We start from the raw sequence: 18,817 nt of genomic DNA, 5'->3' as shown, positions 1-18,817 counted from the left end.
TCTTTGGAGGCTTTAAGCAGAGGCTGGATGGCATCTGTCAGGGGTGCTTTGAACGCGATTTCCTGCTACTTGGCAGGGGGTTGGACTGGATGGCCTGTGAGGTCTCTTCCAACTCTATGATTCTCTGCTTTGAATTGAATTATATGGCAGTGTAGACTCATATACTCCAGTTCAAAGCAGATAATCAGGATTCAGCCTCCATTGAACTAATAATATGCCTATAGTGATAGTCCTGGAAGAAGCAAGGAGGAGAAAAACTTGATGTAGGCTCAACTGAGGCTAGGTGCCCCTCCGGCCGGCCGGCCAACTTCCTTCTTAGCCTTTCCTTGGGTAAAATACCTGTTCTTGACCAATCATTTTTTGGGGAAGTTATTTGCTAAATGGAACTGAGGATTTTAGATGTATGCTTCTCTCAGACAACTGATTCAGTGTTCTATTTATTTGATCTGATATAAATTATGCAAAAGTCACGCTCAGAGGAGGCTTTAATCAAAACATCTGTAATTTGCATGCGATTAACACCTTTCTCCAATTCAGAGTATCAGGCCAAAGGCCAAATCAAGCAAAAATGTCAGATGTGTGATTTCAGATTCTGTCCCTGCTGACACCAGGCAGAGGAGTTATTTCAACACAAGCAAATATAATGCCTTTTAAGGTCAGGAAAGTTTTTAAAATAATTTGATCTGAACTTAAAAAGTTCAAAATATCAAGTGAGACTTTACATTTCTTGATATTTCTTTACATTGGGTGATTCAAAGAAAGAAGAGTTGCACAAACCTGTTTTTTCTTCCATGAAAGAAGAACCTATTGTCAATTCTGTGAAAATGAAATTTTCTGAAACTTTCCATTTGTACCGGCCAAATTCAATAGATGCAGCTATTGCCAGAAAGGAGAAGATTTTTTGTACTGGTAGTGGCCTAGAAGAACTTTTGTCAAAGAGGTGGGTGGAGAATACACTCTTGCTTTACTCACAGTCTTTCTACAGTTGCTCCAAACTGGGTGGCAATTCAATGTTTTCATGGGTCCTCTTCTGTCAAGAGGGCATGAATTTTCCAATTTTGTGGGCTTAACTATGGACACTAGAACAATAGGCTCAGTATAATAGCAGCCTATGAAAATTGCAAGCCTTAATTGTTTTGGGTTGTTGTATGTCTTTCGGGTTGTGTGGCCATGTTCCAGAAGTATTCTCTCCTGACGTTTCGCCCACATCTATGGCAAGCATCCTCAGAGGTTGTGAGGTATGGATAAACTAAGTAAGGAAAGGAAAGAATGTATATCTGTGTAGAGTCCAAGGTGTGGCAAGAGTTCTTTGTCACTGGGAGCCAGCATTAAAGTTTCAGTTAATCCCCCTAATTAGCATTGGAAATGTTTTGTCCCTTGCCTGGGGGCATCCTTTGGTCAGTCAAGCCCTCATTGTGTTGGTTCCCATCTACTGTTTTGATTTTGGAGTTTTGTAATACTGGTAGCCAGATTTTGTTCATTTTCATGGTTTCTTCCTTTCTGTTGAAGTTGTCCACATGCTTGTGGATTTCAATGGCTTCTCTGTGTAGTCTGACATGATAGTTGTTAGAATGGTCCAGCATTTTTGTGTTCTCAAATAGTATCCTGTGTCCAGGCTGGTTCATCAAATGCTCTGCTATGGCTGATTTCTCTTAATTGTTTTATTGCTGCCTCTTATATAGCGGGCTCTTGGTATCTACTAGAGTTTGGTTCTAGGATTCCAGGTTCTTACCAAAATCCATGGATGCTCAAGTCCTGCTATATACAATGGCAGAGTCAAATGGTGCCCCTTATAAAATGGCAAAATCAATATTTGCTTTTTGGATTTCAGGGGGGAGAGGTATTTTTTAAACCGTGAATGGTTCAATCTGGAGATGCAGGATTTGTGGATACAGAGGGCTGACTGTATTTACTTAGCTTCTATTTTTGAATTGTTATGATCCAAGGCACACACTTTTCTATGCATCCATTTTTTAGCTAGAAGTAAGTACACTAGATTAAATGTTTCTTATTCAGTTTCCCCAAGTAAGTGAGAAGGAATAACCTACCTCATTTCTCTTTGATCTGGTAACATTAAGATTTTCGTCTTAATTTCCAAATTGCTTGCTTGCTTGCTTTCTTATTTTCTCTCTCAATCTCTCTATCTGTGTTATATAAATGACAAACTGTGAGCAACTATGGTAGGCACTTAAGTGCCAAACATTTAATGATATCATCAGTTTCCCCAAGTGAGAAGGAGCCACCTACCTAATTTCTCTTTGATCTGGTAACATTTCGATTTTCCAAACAGATCTCTCTCTCTCACTCTCTCCCCCTTCACTCTGTTTAAATGACAAGTTGTGAGCAATTGTGGTAACTACTTAAGTGCCTAACATTTAACGATATAATCAGGGACAATTTTTAGGTCTCAGGTTTTGGCCTGGAAACCATGGGGCCTGGGATGATCCCAAACTGAAAACTTTATAGAGTAGCTGCAAGAGGAGCAGTTGTAAAATCATGGAAATTGTCAGTTAAAGAAATCTCACAGAAAGAAAAGTGAGATTCAGACATGCACTAAATTGACCTGGGGCAGCAAATGACGTGGGGCAGCAAATGATGCCTACCATAAGCATTCATTTAAGCACACCAAACTTCCATAAGGAAGTTTACTTCTCAGAATGATCACTAAGACTACTGTAAAGGTAATGGTTTCCCCTGACATTAAGTTTAGTGGTGTCTGACTCTGGGGGTTGGTGCTCATTTCCATTTCTAAGTTGAAGAGCCAGCGTTGTCCATAGATGCCTCCAAGGTCATGTGGCTGGCATGACTGCCTTACCTTCCCGCCAGAGCAATACCTATTGATTTACTCATATTTGTATGTTTTTAAACTGCTAGGTTGGCAGAAGCTGGGCCTCACCCTGCTCCCCGGATTTGAACCACCAACCTTTCGGTCAGCAAGTTCAGCAGCTCAGCGATTTAATCTACTGCGCCACCGTGGGTTCCTAAGACAACTTGAATTGTGTATTTTCCAGTTGATTTCACTTTAAGTCATTCTTTCAGAAGAATTTGCTGCTCAGTCCTCTAAAAAGACCATAGGACTTCTGTGCTCTCCTTTTAACATCTGCAACAGCTTGAAATATATTTCATCATTAGGTAGCTAAATTAAAGTTTTCACTAGTCACACAGCTTTTACTTCTCCTTTTTGACCAGATGGATGACAGATAACCTTGAAGCATATGAGTACACTGATGCTTAACAGTGCAATCCAATACAGGTTAGTCGGATGGTAATTCCACGGGGTCCTGTTGGACCTGCTCCTAGGTAAGTGTTTATAGAATTGCTGCTCAAGCCTAGTGATGCACATCTGAAAGGTCTACTGTAGGTTGTTGAATATACTACACTCCTGTTTTGTTCTGTGAGCTTTAATCAGTCTCCATGAATGAAGGGGGAAAACATGCCATTCAACAAAAATATCATTCATGCTGATACTGGAACAGTGATATAATTATATAGAGAGCAAAATATTAATTAACACTGACATGCTAAAAGTGATCATTGACAGTTTGAATTGGAAATGTTGGAAAATTTAATTTAATCCACATTTTTACATGGCCTGACCTTATCTGTCCTCCTCAGACGAATACACAGATCTGGATCTTTTCATACTGCTCATTTTTAACAATATAATTACATTTTACCTGCCATGACTACATCCTATGGAATCCTGGGGTTTGTTTACATTTATAACTATTATGTTGCTTTTTATTAATCTGCTCACTATAAGAAAATATCTGAATTTTAAAAAGAAGATAAATGCTTTAAGCTCTTATCAAGATTATCAAAATCCTAAACTTTAACTGGCTAAAAATAACCCCAAACTGATGGGAGATTTTAAAAAATGCACACAAAGTACTTTTACTTGTTTTTTGCAGTAACGTCAGAAGATTTTAAAACAAGGGTGGCAGTCATAAAGTACTCCAGATGTTATTGAATTGCAGTTTTCTAGCCATCTTGGATGGTGAAGCATATGGTTATCTCTGTACACCCCTCTCCAGATAATGGATAATCTCTTCTTTACACGGGCTTCTCTCCTTGTCAACAACACACACACACACACACACACACACACACACACACACACACACACAACTGTAGTAGACATGTTTCAAGGAAAAATGGCAGCTTAAAACTTTTGAGCCCTAGCACTTCTCTGAGGAATTAAATCTTGGCATGTGAAAGTATAAATAATTTCTTTTGCACACCACAATGTACAGAGAGAGATTTTGTTAAGATTTTCTTAACTACTAGTGGTTTGTAAAGCCTAGAAATTCTTATATATTGCCTCTATACTCTACTATTTTGTATCTCTGCAGTTTCACAGAGCTTTCATTCCTCTGGTCAGTGTTTCAGTAGCTCATAATCTGAATTTGTGTTCATTAACATGTATGTGTTCATATGTCCTCACTGCATGTCCACAAACCAAGGCTGGATTTGGATATACAAGCATTTCTTTAAAAATGTCTTGGCTTCTTCCCTGGTTTAAAAGAGTGTTCTCACTAAGGTACAGTGGCCTGCTTCCATTAGAAAACAAAGGAAGTATTAAAAGAATTTTTCTTGAATATATCCCGAGGCACGTCCTGTCTGGCGGTAGATTCTTTTACCTTCACAGGAAAGTTGGGAGGATTGTCTAATAGAATACTGCGGAATTTTCCATGGACTGGAAAATTTTTCTCCCAGACAGCCAAGGAGCCTAGCCAAGAAAGAAATGCAAAGATTCTAATGAAAAGGGGTTGAGAGGAAGACCTAAGTCACAAAAATATGATTGTATTGTATAACAGCATTGAAAACATTATAAAAGGCTATATCCCATTCTTGCCAAGGCTTTATCTTTCAAAATAGCTTTCCACTAGATATATAACTCAGATTCTTGGGTATTTGAATGGTTGTTTCTAAGGGCTTATCTACTTTAGCCCCTTAATCAGAAGTGTGCTAGAAGTTAAACCTGGATGTCCAGATGATGTCTAGACACGCTCAGTTCTTAATGTGGGATAAACCAAGCTGGGTTGGTTTAACTTCATGTCATGCAAAGATGGGGGATACTCTGGATCCCCCCTCCTTTTCCCTGGTTGTGTGGTCACCTTTACTGATGGTCAGATGCTCTCCAGAGCTCTCTGGTCAGTTGCTGCATTGACAGGTACAACAGGACAAATAAGGATGCCAGTCCATCCGGTCAAGTTGATGTTGGCTTCACTGGGCCATCTGGATTCTGCCCCTATTACTGCTAGGAGTTGAAGATGTTGTATCTGAACAGTTTTGTGGCATCTGGGAGCAGTAAGGCATTTCTGTTCTTGACAGGCCCAGATTTAGGTATAGGTATATATCAGCTATAAGAATGGTAGCATCAATTATATACATTTCTTCCAAAACAGTACAATCTTAATTAGGGATTTCTTTGTGAATATAACTCTCAAACATTTTCTCCTTTTACACCCTTCTTTTCTTTGGCTAAAAATATACTCAGAATATTCCAGAACATTACATCTGTATAACAATATATCAGAAACTTCTATTTCCCAGATAAATGTTTTTGAAATACATTTAAATAACTACTGTTTATGGACGAACTTTTCTGTTCTGCATGTCTGGTATAGACAGCTTCTAGTCTGGAAAATTTAGCACCTTCCCCTAGCTTTGTTGGAAGGAATAAAGTTTCCATGACCTGTGGATTTGGTTTTCCTTAGATTATTTTCCATTCCAATATACGCCTTGTAACAAAAACCAACAAAGAATTCCAATAGAGTTGCTGAGAAAAGTAGAGGAAAATCAAGTTAATAATATGGGTAAGAAACAGTTGATGTGTAACAAAATGTTGTAGTGTATTCTCAACCCTGATAAAAGTGCTGTTGCTTAGAACTACAGCCAGCAGTCGCCCAATTACCAAAGTCTTCTCCAAGGTACTATGAACCATAAGTTCAAGCAATGCATTATATTTCCCCAGGCCATAATTTTCCATTTTTCTTTTTCAATGCAGAATGTAGGCTTTTGTTGGATGAATCAAAGTTCTTAGGGTCCATCCGACCACCTTGTGTCTTCTGGTCAGCTTCCTTTCATTGACCCAGCAAGACAGATGTCTACAGCACTTTTAACACACCCACTCAGTCTGAGACTGGGGAAACACATAGTTACATCAGGCAGTTGAATGACTTGTCTGCATCAGTTCTTTACCCCGAAGTAGACCAGAACTTGAACCTGGATGTGAAGACAACATCCAGAGACTTCCAGTCCTTAATGTGGGGTAGCACTCTTCTCCCTGATCACATGGTCACCTTTGCTAATGTCACCAAAGTCACCCAGCAACTACCAGGAGCTCTCCTGGAGGTTCATGGCCACTCAGTAGCAATGGCAGGGACAGCAAAGGTAAGGTGACGGTCCAGCAAGAACGAACTGATTTTGTCCCTGGTGAATCATCTGGACTCTTTGGGACAGACACAGAAGATGATGCAATCTCGGTGCCAGCCCAAATGTTTGCTACTCTAAACTGGCCATGGATTTTAGTGTGAGGTGTAGATGAACACTCAAACTCTAAAAGCCAATATCCAAATAGTACCTACTGTTCTAAAATCTGAGATAGCCAGAAATAGTAACATGTAATAAAATGGCCAGGACCAGATTTAGTACCGAGATAACTGTGATTTTATTACCAAAATAAATGCATTCACCACTAAACTGAGAGTGATTGATTTATGCAAGATGGGGAAGGAAGTAAGCTATTTATAATCCAGGATACTGTTTCAGAAACATATCACAACAGGCAGAAAATAACAAAACCTGGTTCTCAGATCACAGCAACAATGCATATTCAGAGTAAAAACAAAAACCTGCATAACTAAAGCAGGTGCAATGGTAAATACATAATATTAGAAAAATAGCAGTCTGAGTAGGATGCCAGCCAGAGGCTTCCATTGCAGTGTGGTAGGTAAACTGGGATGGTTTTAAGTCCAAACCTCAAAGGTTGTATCCATGATTATAAATCCTATCTGCATCTGTGTTGGACTTGATTAACCAGCCAGGGGGCTTTAAGCCTTAATTCAGAGTAAGAAAGAGGGATTAAAACCCCCGGTACCTTAAGGAGAGTCCTCACACTGAGCCATTAGTCCCAGAAAATGGTCCCACGGCATCCAGAAAGATTGAGATAATGCAGATTAAAGGGAACCACAGAAGATATTGGAAATCCACGAGAAGTTTTCTTTTCTTTTCTTTTTGTTTTGTTTTGTTATTGACTCTCTGACCTCATACGCACTGGTGTGGATATAACGAAGTGCACACAAGCAAATTTTCTGTCATCGTCTCTCCTCACCCTCTTGGTGTCTTTTATTTGTCCTCTTGAACCCCATTCCCAAATGGCACTATAATACATATCTTTGCTCTTTCGTCTAGACCGCCCTCCCATTTTATTCCTAAATGGTGGTCCTTCTATGTCACCTTTTCATATTTTAAATTGGTTTTTACTGTTATTATATTGTATTTTTTTGGCTTTAATGTGTTTTATTTGGTTGAAAATGCTGTTTTTACATGTGTTTTACTTTATTTGTTTTTGAGCCTGGCCTTGTGTTAGCCTTCCCAAGTCCCTGCGGGCAGATGAAGGCAGGTTAGAAAAATAAAGTTGTTGTTGTTGTTGTTGTTGTTGTTGTTGTTGTTATTATTATTATTATTATTTCCCTTTGGGGTCACTTGCCTGCCACTTGCCTTTCTCTATAAATTCAAGCTCTGTTTAATTTCAGAAATATGACAACAAAGGAATGCTTGAAGAGAGTTCTCATGGGAATTGCTTTCCTCTCATGCCACATAGGATCGTCAGGGAAGACACTTCTCATGGTCTCACCAGGTTCATAAAGAGGTGCACTGTAGACAAGGCAGAAAGCTCGGTAGCTATTCCTAGGTTATAGAACTTCTTTTTAAGGAAAACAAAGGCGGTTCCTTTTTGTCAAGTGACATGTGACAACTGCTTTGCACTGTAGTATTAGAAAATTGTGGTGAAAGGAAAGAAGGAAAATAGGTCATGTGAGCAAACTGGAAATAAGCATCCCTGCAGATATTGAAATGAAGAAAAAGATGCTCACATATAGAAAATGAAAGACATAGACTGCATTTGCCATAATGGAGCATTGTTACTATAGAAGTATTCACTGCCCATGATGACTCACTTATATGTGTCAGCTTGCAACCATGAACAATCAGTGATAGAGATCTGGTGGTTCAGCAGTCACGTTTTCCTGTTTTCCCAGGATCCCTTAAACAGGATGTGGACAGACCACTTATTTTTTACTGAAACAGAATCTATTTTCTCAATTTACTCTACCATCAAAGGTAATTACCCTGCATTAAACGATTTGTATTTTGGAGGTTATGTCTGCATGGTGTTTCTGGTAGAAGAGCTGCAGGGGGATCCCACATCCTCAGTCTAAGTTATAACTTGACAAATAGCTACAATTGGTGGGAGCATGTACTCAGTAAACTACTCAAGCTTTCTAGCCTGGCTTGTTCTGTGCTTTACTGTGCTTTAGGTAAAAGCTGTTTCACAAAGGGCTGAATATAAATAACTGGTCTCACTGCAATATTACATTGTCAGTCATATATCACTACTCCATAGAACTGTTATTCTTCCTTGTGAACAAGGGAACAACAGAGGAATTGGCGAGTTCTCCAGGTCATCAGCACCATTCTTCATTGGTTTTAATAGCGAGCTGGAGCTTTTACAGTCCAAAAGGCTTTCACCATCAGAGGTCAGACCAAGCTGTTCTCCAGCTTTTGGCATGTTCCTTTTTGTGAACAATGGAAGGAGTTTCTGTAGGTAGCAATACGGAAATTCAATACATGATGCCCTGCAACATTTCTTGGATGGGAACTGGGATATGGGTGGCCAAACAACCTCAGAGTGTGGTCAAGACTGTACAGTTTTAAAATGAGGGAGAAGTCACAAAGTAAGAGAAGCTATAGCACTTTGCTTTTAGCTAAGCCCATCAAGAAAGGCAAAATTCTGGCCCTGCCTCTCAAGTACGGTTGATGGGGACGAGGGAGAGGGCCTTCTCGGTAGTGTCCCCCTGCCTTTGGAATACCCTCCCCAAAGAAATAAGACAAGCCCCGTCATTATCATCCTTCCGCAGGGACCTGAAAACCTGGTGATTTCAGCAGGCCTTTGAAAGTGACTAATCGGAAACTCTAGACTCCACCCTGGCCATCAGATGGGTCCCTGCCTTGCACTTTACCCACTTCCCAAGGCCTTCGACATGTCATTGCACTAGCGTACCAGCTTAATCGCCCTATAGCTACTCAGCAGGCCTGAAATGGAGTAACCCAGCCTCTGCTCCTAGCCATCAGTTGCACTTTATTTCATCCCCTGGCTCTATGAGCCCTAGCCCAATTCCTGCAGTTGTTTTGACCTACCTGGAATTATGTCCATTGACAGCCAAATCACCAAATGAAATAGTTGAAACTGTTTATATATTTTAAATGGGTATATTGTTTTTAATCGTTTTTATGCTTATGTTTTATTACATGGGTTTTGTATGTTCTATGTGGTTTTGAATGCTTACTATGTGTAAACCACCCTGAGTCCCTTTCGGGAGATAGAGTGGTATATAAATAAAGTTTTGTTGTTGTTGCCTCTCTTCTCTCTGGGTACAAACTGAATTTGTATTTTGAGCTCATTTGGCAGCAACTGAAGTAAGGAATGATGACGAAAAGTAGGAGGTGAAGAAATAAATTGTTTAAACATGTTTTAAAGGAAGCTGGAAAATGGGATGAAAGAGAATTAATTAAGACTGTCTCTGACAAATCCTTTTCCATAGATGATGGTTTCAATATCATAGCAACATTTAAACACACACACAAAATCAAGTTCTGTCAATTTCCTAACCAGGAAGAACTCACGCAAATCGACAGATGGACACTTCTCAGTATCACTCTCTGAGCCATCCTGTGTATGATATATCTGTTCTAAATCAGGGTGAGCAATGTTGTAGGAATGAGAGGCTATGCTGGTTTCCAAGAAATTTTTTGGGATTGCATGGGTGCGTTTGGATAGAACATGTACAGTGGGCAACGTCTGAAATTGGTATGTTTTTTCAGAACTATGCTAGCATAACCAGGTTTTGTGTCACCATAAGGACTTTCTCAGCATGTTTACAAAGACAAAGGAGATATGAAGTTTCTGCCTCTCAATTGGTTTCCCCTCCTGCTATGCAACACAAGCATAGTGGCCAGGCACCAATCTACTTAATCCTCACTGCTATCAGCAAGACATGAGAGAAGCCTCCCACAGGATGATAAAACATCTGGGCGTCCCCTGGGCAACATCCTTGCAGATGGCCAATTCTCTCACACCAGAAGCGAATTGCAGTTTCTCAAGTTGCTCCTGACACGAAAAACAAAACAAAAACCTACTTAAGGGAGCTGGATTGGGATCAATGAAAAGTGAATTAAAGTTTATCTTTTATGTATTCTTTCTTGGCAACTTATATCAAAGCTTCAATCTAATCTAAATTGAATACCCTTATACAGAATGGTGTTGTGGTTTGAGTGTCATACTAGGACTCTGGGAGAGCCAGGATCAAATCCTCACCCAGTCATGAAAACCCCATGGCTAACCTTGGGCCATGCAAACAATACTTTTTTTTACCTTAATGCAAGGAAAAAAAACAAACTTCTGGGGAAAAAAACCTTTCCAGAAAGATCACCATAAGTTGGAATTAACTTGAAGCTACTGAACAACAATAAATGTCATGCTGGGATGCTCTGTTAAGATGTTAAGCAGACTCCAATGTGATAAATAATCAGCATACAGCAAATATTTGCATGAGGACATGTATGCTCATTCTTGAGAAGTGCAGTGTCTTAGAGCACCATTCCCACCTCCTTTGTTCAGTACTTTTTCAAAATAGGCGAGGAGGAAAAACAAAGAAGTTTTGCCATGAACAAGTGAGAGGCAAGTTGCAGACCGTAATGTGCCCTTTTGTGTGTTCAGTGTGTAAGCCTGTCAGCAGTCAAGCCAGCCGTCTAGTGTGCTTGTTTTATTTGTTGTTTAGTACGATGTGGTGCCAGCGGTGATTCTGGCGGCTGACTGAGTCAGCAACTGCCACAAATTACAGAATTGCAGATGAGGAAGAGTAAATAGGAGTTTGGAATTTGGCTGGAGGAATGCTACCATTGTTTTTATGTTCTGCAAGGTGAAGTTAAGCAGATACAATAGTTTTTCTTTTTCATTCTCTCTCTCTTTTTCCCAGGAAACTCTGCATTATGAGCAATAGTTATTTTTGAGGCCCACACAATAATATGATATTGGGATAATCACAGAACAAAATGTCAGAAACAATTTAAAAATGATTGAATCAAGGAAAAACTGTATCTGTAAATGTGAGGGGAAATTCTTTAAAATGTTCACACTGATAGTATGTGATGCTTCTGAGCCATGAAATGATAAACAATACAAATAGTGCTAAATGTTGGAAAAACTCAAATCAGTAAAATTTACACATCCAGAGGCTGTTTATATCCTATAGTGTTACAGTTTTGGAAAAATGGTATTTGTAAAAATGGCAAGCATTACATGTTGCGCTATCCATACCATACCAGCAATCACTTAATTATATATTTTGTTAGGAACAAAAGTATCTAATGGATTACTGGTGTATATCTTGATGGTAAGCTTTGAATATTAAATCCATGGCATAAACAGCTGTAGCAAACAGCCATGGCTGAAAAATTGACACATCAGCTAGGATGAGCTAATGAGAAAGTGTCTGATTTCTGTGAAATATTGCATGACATCCCTCAAATTCTTTCCTCATATTAGACATACAAAATTAAATACCAGTTGCAATATGAATAATCAGAAAGAAAAATTCGGAACCATTAGATCTGTTTGATTTGTGTAAATATAAAGTAAAAGAGGAGAACCACATTATCCTCTCAATAATTAGATTTAAACTTTCTGTACTTTCTTCTTGTGTAGTTTTTTAAAATCCTGGTTGGCCTCTTTGTCTTTTTTTGTTTCTGTCTTTGCAAACTTAATACGTTCATTTAAAAAAGAAACAAAACAAAAGAAAATTTCCATCAAATTAGGAGAACATCTTTCAAAATGAGCATAATTAAGGAGGAGGGGACATTGCATAAAGAGCTACTGAATATTTCCTCTCTAATGACTAAAAAAACCCCATATGCTCACATAAATGAAAGTTACATTATTGTATATCAGCCTGTACATGTGAAGACTTCCTTGCAGCAAACTTTCCAGCTAACCTCCTGGAGGTAGGAGGAAGCCAGGCTAGGGCTAAAGCTGCAACATTCGAGCCCATTTCAAAAAACCTTGCTCATGTACATGAATAATGCAGAAAGGGTGTCTCTCTGAAGTTGAAAGCAAAGGAACTGTCTAAAAAACAATTTATAGAAATGACTTGATGCTTGACATACTGAACCGCCTCCTCCACGAACTGTATTCTTAGTTAGGCATTTTATTTACATAAATTAACCATATGCCTTCCTTCCAGATAAAATTTATGTTCCAATTAATATTAAAAATGTTGAGATTTTGAAAATGTCTGCTGCTGCCTTGCCTCCTCTTCATAACTGTTTCCATCCCTACTAGGATTATTCCCTACTAGAGTATTCAGGAGAAAGGAGGGAAAGAGAGATTCAGGGATGGGGTAAAGAAGAAGAGAGGCATACCTGAAAAGAGTATGTGAGCTACAGTGGAGCAAAGTGATTGAAGGATCCAGGGGCTATAGAAGAGGGCAGCTTGGTGGAATAAGTGGGGTGGCTGTTGGAAGAGGTGGGGAAGGTGTTATTTAAATACAATGAAGTTCAGGAATATTTCTAGTAGCAAAGATCACCATTCATATATAGTAGGGGCATTTAAAATGAAGGTTGTCATTGAGATCACTAGTCGGTGGATAAATGTGTCCTCTTTTTTATATTCCAAAATATGGTAACCTTATGTTACTGCATGAATGAAATAAGTGAAGAGTAAACAAAAGTATGAAAGTTGACTTGAAAACTGTTTGGTATGGGTTGAGTATTCCTTATTCCAAATGGTTGTTGGGACCAGATTTTGGAATACCTGTATTTGCACTTATGTTTCATATATCGCATATACATAGAATGAAGATTATTCTCTATAATATATTTAATAATTTTGTGCATGAAACAAAGTTTGATCCATTAGAATGCAAAGGTGTAACTATCTTTTAGTCACCCATGTGCATAATTTTGGATTTTTTTTTAGTATTTTGGATTTTGAAATTCCAGCAACTGATATCTCAGTAGTTCTCAACCTGTGCGTCCCCAGATGTTTTAGCCTTAAACCCCCAGAAATCCTAACAGCTAGTAAACTGGCTGGGATTTCTGTGAGTTGTAGACCAAAACACCTGGGACCCATAGGTTGAAAACCACTATCTGAACATTTCAGCCCCTTCCCAGTATGGTGTTCTGTAACACAAAAAATGCTACTTCCTTGTAAGCAGCAGAATAAAAATCACTCCTGTTATTTTCTCAAACAGGTTTGTTGAATCTGCTTATTCTAGCAGAGAAGTGAGTCATGTGTGAAAGCTTCAGAAATATCCATGGCACCTAACAGTTTGTCTGTGATTGAGATGATATAGCCCAAACACAACTTTGTATGTGTTGATTATTTCTCCAGAAATCCAAAAATAAACCACTGTTTAGACTTGCATGTCTGTGCTTATAAGAAGCAAGGCAAGGCTGCATTTAAACATGGGTTAGGTGGGTGATCTGAGGTTTAATTTAAGTTACTGGGCTTTCACTTGGAAACTACTGAGTTCAAGGTTTAGTCTTAGAACAGGTGTATGGTGAGAAGGAGTCATGAATCATCTCAGAAGGAGAATAGGAGAAAGAGGAAGATCATTTTTATGTTAAAGAAAAAGCTTTACATTGCTTTCATTTGGCTTTCTCCCTTCTTTTATTTTCTATGACTCTTCTCCGGAACCCACAGTGGAACATGCTATACGTTATTCATCAGTCAACCACATGGTTGGGCAGACGATTAGGGAATGGAATTGACATTTATTTGGGTGTTGTACAGAAATGGGAAATTACATCACATTATTGCAGAACAAGTTCAGACAAATTCATTTTCCGGTCATCTATTGGACATGTGTATACTGCATGTGAAATAAATACAGATGATGCTAAGTAATACATAGCAACACAGACAATCCCAAGTACACTCAGATCTCAATAATCTTATTTCCTACTAAGGCAAACCTGTATAAAGCAGGATGTATAAACTGCCATGTTTTAATTGAGTCCACTCTAGTTGGGACTAAGAATAGTATTGAGGTTTGAGCATTATTTAGATTCAGAACTGTGAAAACTGGTTTTATTCCATTCTATTATGCTTTCAGGTTCTGACATATTGTTTCTCCTCTATGACAGAACAATCTCCAACAGCCCTGATTTGCCAGGCACAATGCCAGTTAAACCTTCTCCATCTAACTCTTTAAGCTGCTTTTAAAATTATTTATTTACCTTATTTCTACCCCGACTTTCCCTATCCTGAAGGGGATTCAAGGCAGCTTATATAGGACAACTGTTAGATGCCTTAAAATACATACAAACAGAAGCTTAAAATCAATTAAATTAAAATTAATACATATTAAACATTTAAAACATTACATTCAATATTATAATCATATCACCTGAAAATCATAGTCCAAGGCCGTTCCTTCATCAATTACACATAATTCCAAGTCTATTATTGCACTGTACTAATCACCGAAAGCCTAATCCCAGAGCCATGTTTGGGAAATGCCCCAGTTTCTCTCTATTTCAGGCCTATATGTAAAACTGGACAATATGTTTAAAACACTTCACTATTGCATCAGCGTTGTCAGAGGCATGTGCATTACTGGCCAACAACAAGATCCTTTGCACACTTCAGAATTATAGCATTGTGATTCAGTTTTGACTACCATGGTTTCATAGCAGAACACTTTAACACCTCCACAAACTATAAACCCCAAGGTTCTGCCACGGTGCTTAAATTAGAAACATAGTGCTATAAAAATATTGCCTTAAATACTCACTGATCTAAAATTCTTAGTAGATCATAAACTGAACATGAATCAACAGCTTTAAAAATCACTGTGATTCTAGGCCCCTTCTACACTGCCATATAAAATCCAGATTATCTGCTTTGAACTGGATTATATGGCAGCGTAGACTCATATAATCTAATTCAAAAGAAGATAATGTGGATTATCTGTTTTAATAATGTGGATTATATGGAAGTGTAGAAGGGGCCAAAAAGAGTACGGTATCTAGATTGAGGGAAATAAAACTGCCACTCTATTATGCTTTGGTCAGACCCGGAATATTGTGAGGACCTGGAATACTGTGTCTACTTCTGGGCAACATAATTCAAGAAGAATATTGACAAGCTGTAACATGTTCAGAATTTGACCAAAACGGAAACCATGCCCTATTTGATGCGGTTTATGGAAATGTTTATGTTTAGCCTGGAGAAGAGAAGATTAAGAGATGCATTTTAGCCATGTTTAAATATTGGAAATGATGTCATACCGAAGATAAAGCAATCTTGTTTTCCACTGTTCCAGAGCAATCGATTCAAATTACAGGAAATGAAACTGATTTTTTTTAAAGGTACAAGTGTAAGCTGAAATCATTGGGAGACCTTGGGCCAGTCACATGCGCCACAGTCTCAGAGAAAGGCAAAGGCCACCCTCTTGTGAATAAATATTACCAACTCTAAAACTTGATCACCATAAATCAAAAACAACTTGAAGGTACATAACACCAACAAAGAATGGATCTAAAGAAACACTTTAGACATTCAGAAAAGTTTGATCATCTCATGTGGGATTTTAAAAAAATATTTGAAAAATAAGTGTCTGTGCAAAACCACAAACCGTTTTTTAAAGATTTGTCATCCTTCATATGTAGGTGGATAGCCGCTTAAGAAACTAATGCTAAAACCCTTCTTGAGCATGTGAAATTAAAGTCTAATGCACTATCAAATCTAAGGCTCACCTCAATTTTCAAAACCCTAAAACCAAAAAAAGTATTTGCTGCCGAATATAATGCATAATTGCAAAATGTGCACTTTTCGTAATTTGGCCAAGAAAGGTGCATATTACATTTGCTGCCTGCTTAGAATTTCTTCTTTAAAAACAAAAATATTAGCACACCAAAGCTTCCAGTAATGAAAAAGAAAACTTTGGAATGCATCTATGCTGTAGAATGAATCCACGTTAATTGCCTTGATTGAATATTATTGAATTGTGTAGGATGTAGTCTTACAAGATCTTGAACCTTCTGTGCCAAAGAATGCTGATGCCCCACTGAACTAAAAATCCCAGCATTGCATAGTATTTGAGCCATGGCAGTCAAATTACAGATGATATTCCTTAAACAGGAGCTCCATGTGCTCCTGAAACAGTTTCTCTTTTTTCTTTTTCTCAGCACTAAATTTGCTGTATTGATGCACACCCTAATTTTGGCAAGGTCATTTAGCCCCGAAAGGTGAGCATTACACAACAATATAGGAAATAAATAAATGAAGGCATCCAGAAAATACTCAAACTGAAAATTCGGAGAGAACCGGAATATTTCTTACTAGGAAGGCTAGACATAGAAAAAGACAAAAACAAGGAAATTCTATTTAATTTCCTGGCTACTGCAGCTAGAATAGTTTATGCCAGGAACTGGAGACAAAAAGAAATACTGAAAAAAGAAGATTGGTTACACAAAGTGCTAGAGATTATGAATATGGACCGTCTTACATATTGGTTAACGCCCAACCACGGCTTACCCAAGAAAGAAACTAACTGGGACCTTGTAAAAGATTATCTGAAACAGATGAAGATAGACCTCATTTGTTGAAAGGATGCAATCTCAAGTAATAGAAGAAGACAGTGGGGAAACAGAACTGAAACAAGAATATATGGACCGGATTTAAATTATAGGACCATCAAAGTAAGAAGGAAGTCAACAAACCTTTTTTTTAATCTTTTTTTTTCTTTTTTCTTTTTTCTTTTTTTCTTTTTAGAATTCACTATTGTTAGATAGAATCTTCATTTTAAATATATACTTGTATATATCTTTTTTCTCATTTTTTCCCCTTTTTCTCTTTTTTTAGTCTCTCTTTTCTTTTGTATTCCTACTTTCTATACAACCAAAATGTTCTCACTCTTTCGTTGTAACCTTATTTTATTCTATAAGATTAAAAGCCCAATAAACAAATTGAAAGAAGGTGAGCATTAGATTTGAGTAAATAGGGTCTCTATGCATTGGTTATAGAAGCCCCAGTGGTGAAGTGCGTTAAAGCACTGAGCTGCTGAACTTGCAGACCGAAAGGTCCCAGGTTCAAATCCGGGGAATGGAGTGAGCGCCCACTGTTAGCTCCATCTCCTGCCAACCTAGCAGTTCGAAAACATGCAAATGTGAGTAGATCAATAGGTATCACTCCGGCGGGAAGGTAACGGCGCTCCATGCAGTTATGCCGGCCACATGACCTTGGAGGTGTCTACGGACAACGCCGGCTCTTTGGTTTAGAAATGGAGATGAGCACCAACCCCCAGAGTCAGACATGACTTGATTTAACGTCGTGGAAACCTTTACCTTACCTTATGCACTGGTTATTAGAGATGGGCTTTTGGGACTTACCTTGTTCTTTTTCGTGTCCTGGCTTTCGTCGAGGCTCTGATCTGTTTTCATCCGACCTCCCAAAATTGGGAGGTTAGACATTAGTTTTGTTTTTGTTTTGTTTCATGTTTTTTTTTTCAGAGGGGGGCAGGGAAAGAGGGAAGACGCCAGCCAAGGTCACAGCAGCCAGCACCGCTCAAATACTCAGTAAGGAGCTGGGCAAAGCGAGGGGGAGATGCAGGAAAACTCAGACACCCCCAACTCCCCCCCCGCCCTTGCCAGACCTGTGCGTGTAGGCCCAAAGCCTGCACCCATAGGCCCAGACGCCCAGGCCTACAGGTGCAGGCTTTGTGCCGGGCCTAGTTGGGCCTCGCAGGATTTACAGTCAAGTGCCGAGTAAGGATCGCTCCTTATTCGGCCCCCGACTGTAAGGCTTGGAGATGATATTCATCCTGCCTGCCTTTTGTTTCAAGGCAGTTTTTGTTTCATTTGGATGATACAAAACAGAAGCACGAATGAAACATAAGAGACAAATTCCGCGCACACCTCTACTGGTTATGCCCTATGCTGATACCCACTAATGTAAATCCCTAGGTGGCATTGGACTTGTACCAGGAAGAAGTCAATGAGGGAGACAATGAAGTTTTGCCTAAATGTCTAGCTTTTTTGCAAGCCTTCTTTAGACATAGCCCAGCTATAGAAATCTAAACCCAGTGGTGATCTAACTAAATTTGAGAGTAGAATCACAGCAGGATGCTTTAAAAAGCCCTATTGCAGGCACATAAAGAAGCTTGTATATGCAATAGTAAGTTTACTCCATTTTGTATGCTTAGCTCTTGCATTTCACAGAGTCATTCACACTCGGATTATCTTGATTTGACTGAGCCCAATTCATCCTGTGTTCTCCCACTTTTTCAGCTGCTTTAAAATATCCTGGTTTTGTTTCCTTTCTCCTCCCATTTTCTCCCTTGGTCATCAGCCTACTTCAATTGCTGCAAATGATATCCAAAGTAAAAAGTAGTTTTCACTCAGTTAACTCAGCAGTTAGAGAAGAGGGGAGTGTGTAATCTTGCCCTTCCACATAAACTCAGGCAAAAGCAAACTGCTACAGCCATTTCTAACTTTTGTGTGCTTCCTTAGTAATACAGTCTTATGTTGTTTG

At 38.8% G+C, this 18,817-nt stretch overlaps 1 long non-coding RNA gene across 5 annotated transcripts in view; it reads right to left on the bottom strand.

Moving 5' to 3' along the window:
- Window positions 1-18,265, bottom strand: part of LOC134296650 (uncharacterized) — a 39,690-nt gene extending 21,425 nt beyond the window's left edge. Inside the window, exons 1-3 of one of the 5 annotated variants that reach the window (XR_010003470.1) lie at window positions 14,691-16,053; window positions 4,641-4,729; window positions 2,049-2,144 (exon numbers count right to left, since the gene is read on the bottom strand). This is a non-coding gene — a long non-coding RNA (uncharacterized LOC134296650). The other 4 variants (XR_010003468.1, XR_010003471.1, XR_010003469.1 and 1 more) reach the window with 4 other exon arrangements.
- Window positions 18,266-18,817: the final 552 nt, after the last annotated feature.

The sequence above is a fragment of the Anolis carolinensis genome, chromosome 2, assembly GCF_035594765.1.
Source record: "Anolis carolinensis isolate JA03-04 chromosome 2, rAnoCar3.1.pri, whole genome shotgun sequence".
NCBI classification, from domain to species: Eukaryota; Metazoa; Chordata; class Lepidosauria; order Squamata; family Dactyloidae; genus Anolis; species Anolis carolinensis.
Note: the sequence above shows the minus strand (reverse complement) of the source record. Positions and strands in the feature narration are given on the sequence as shown.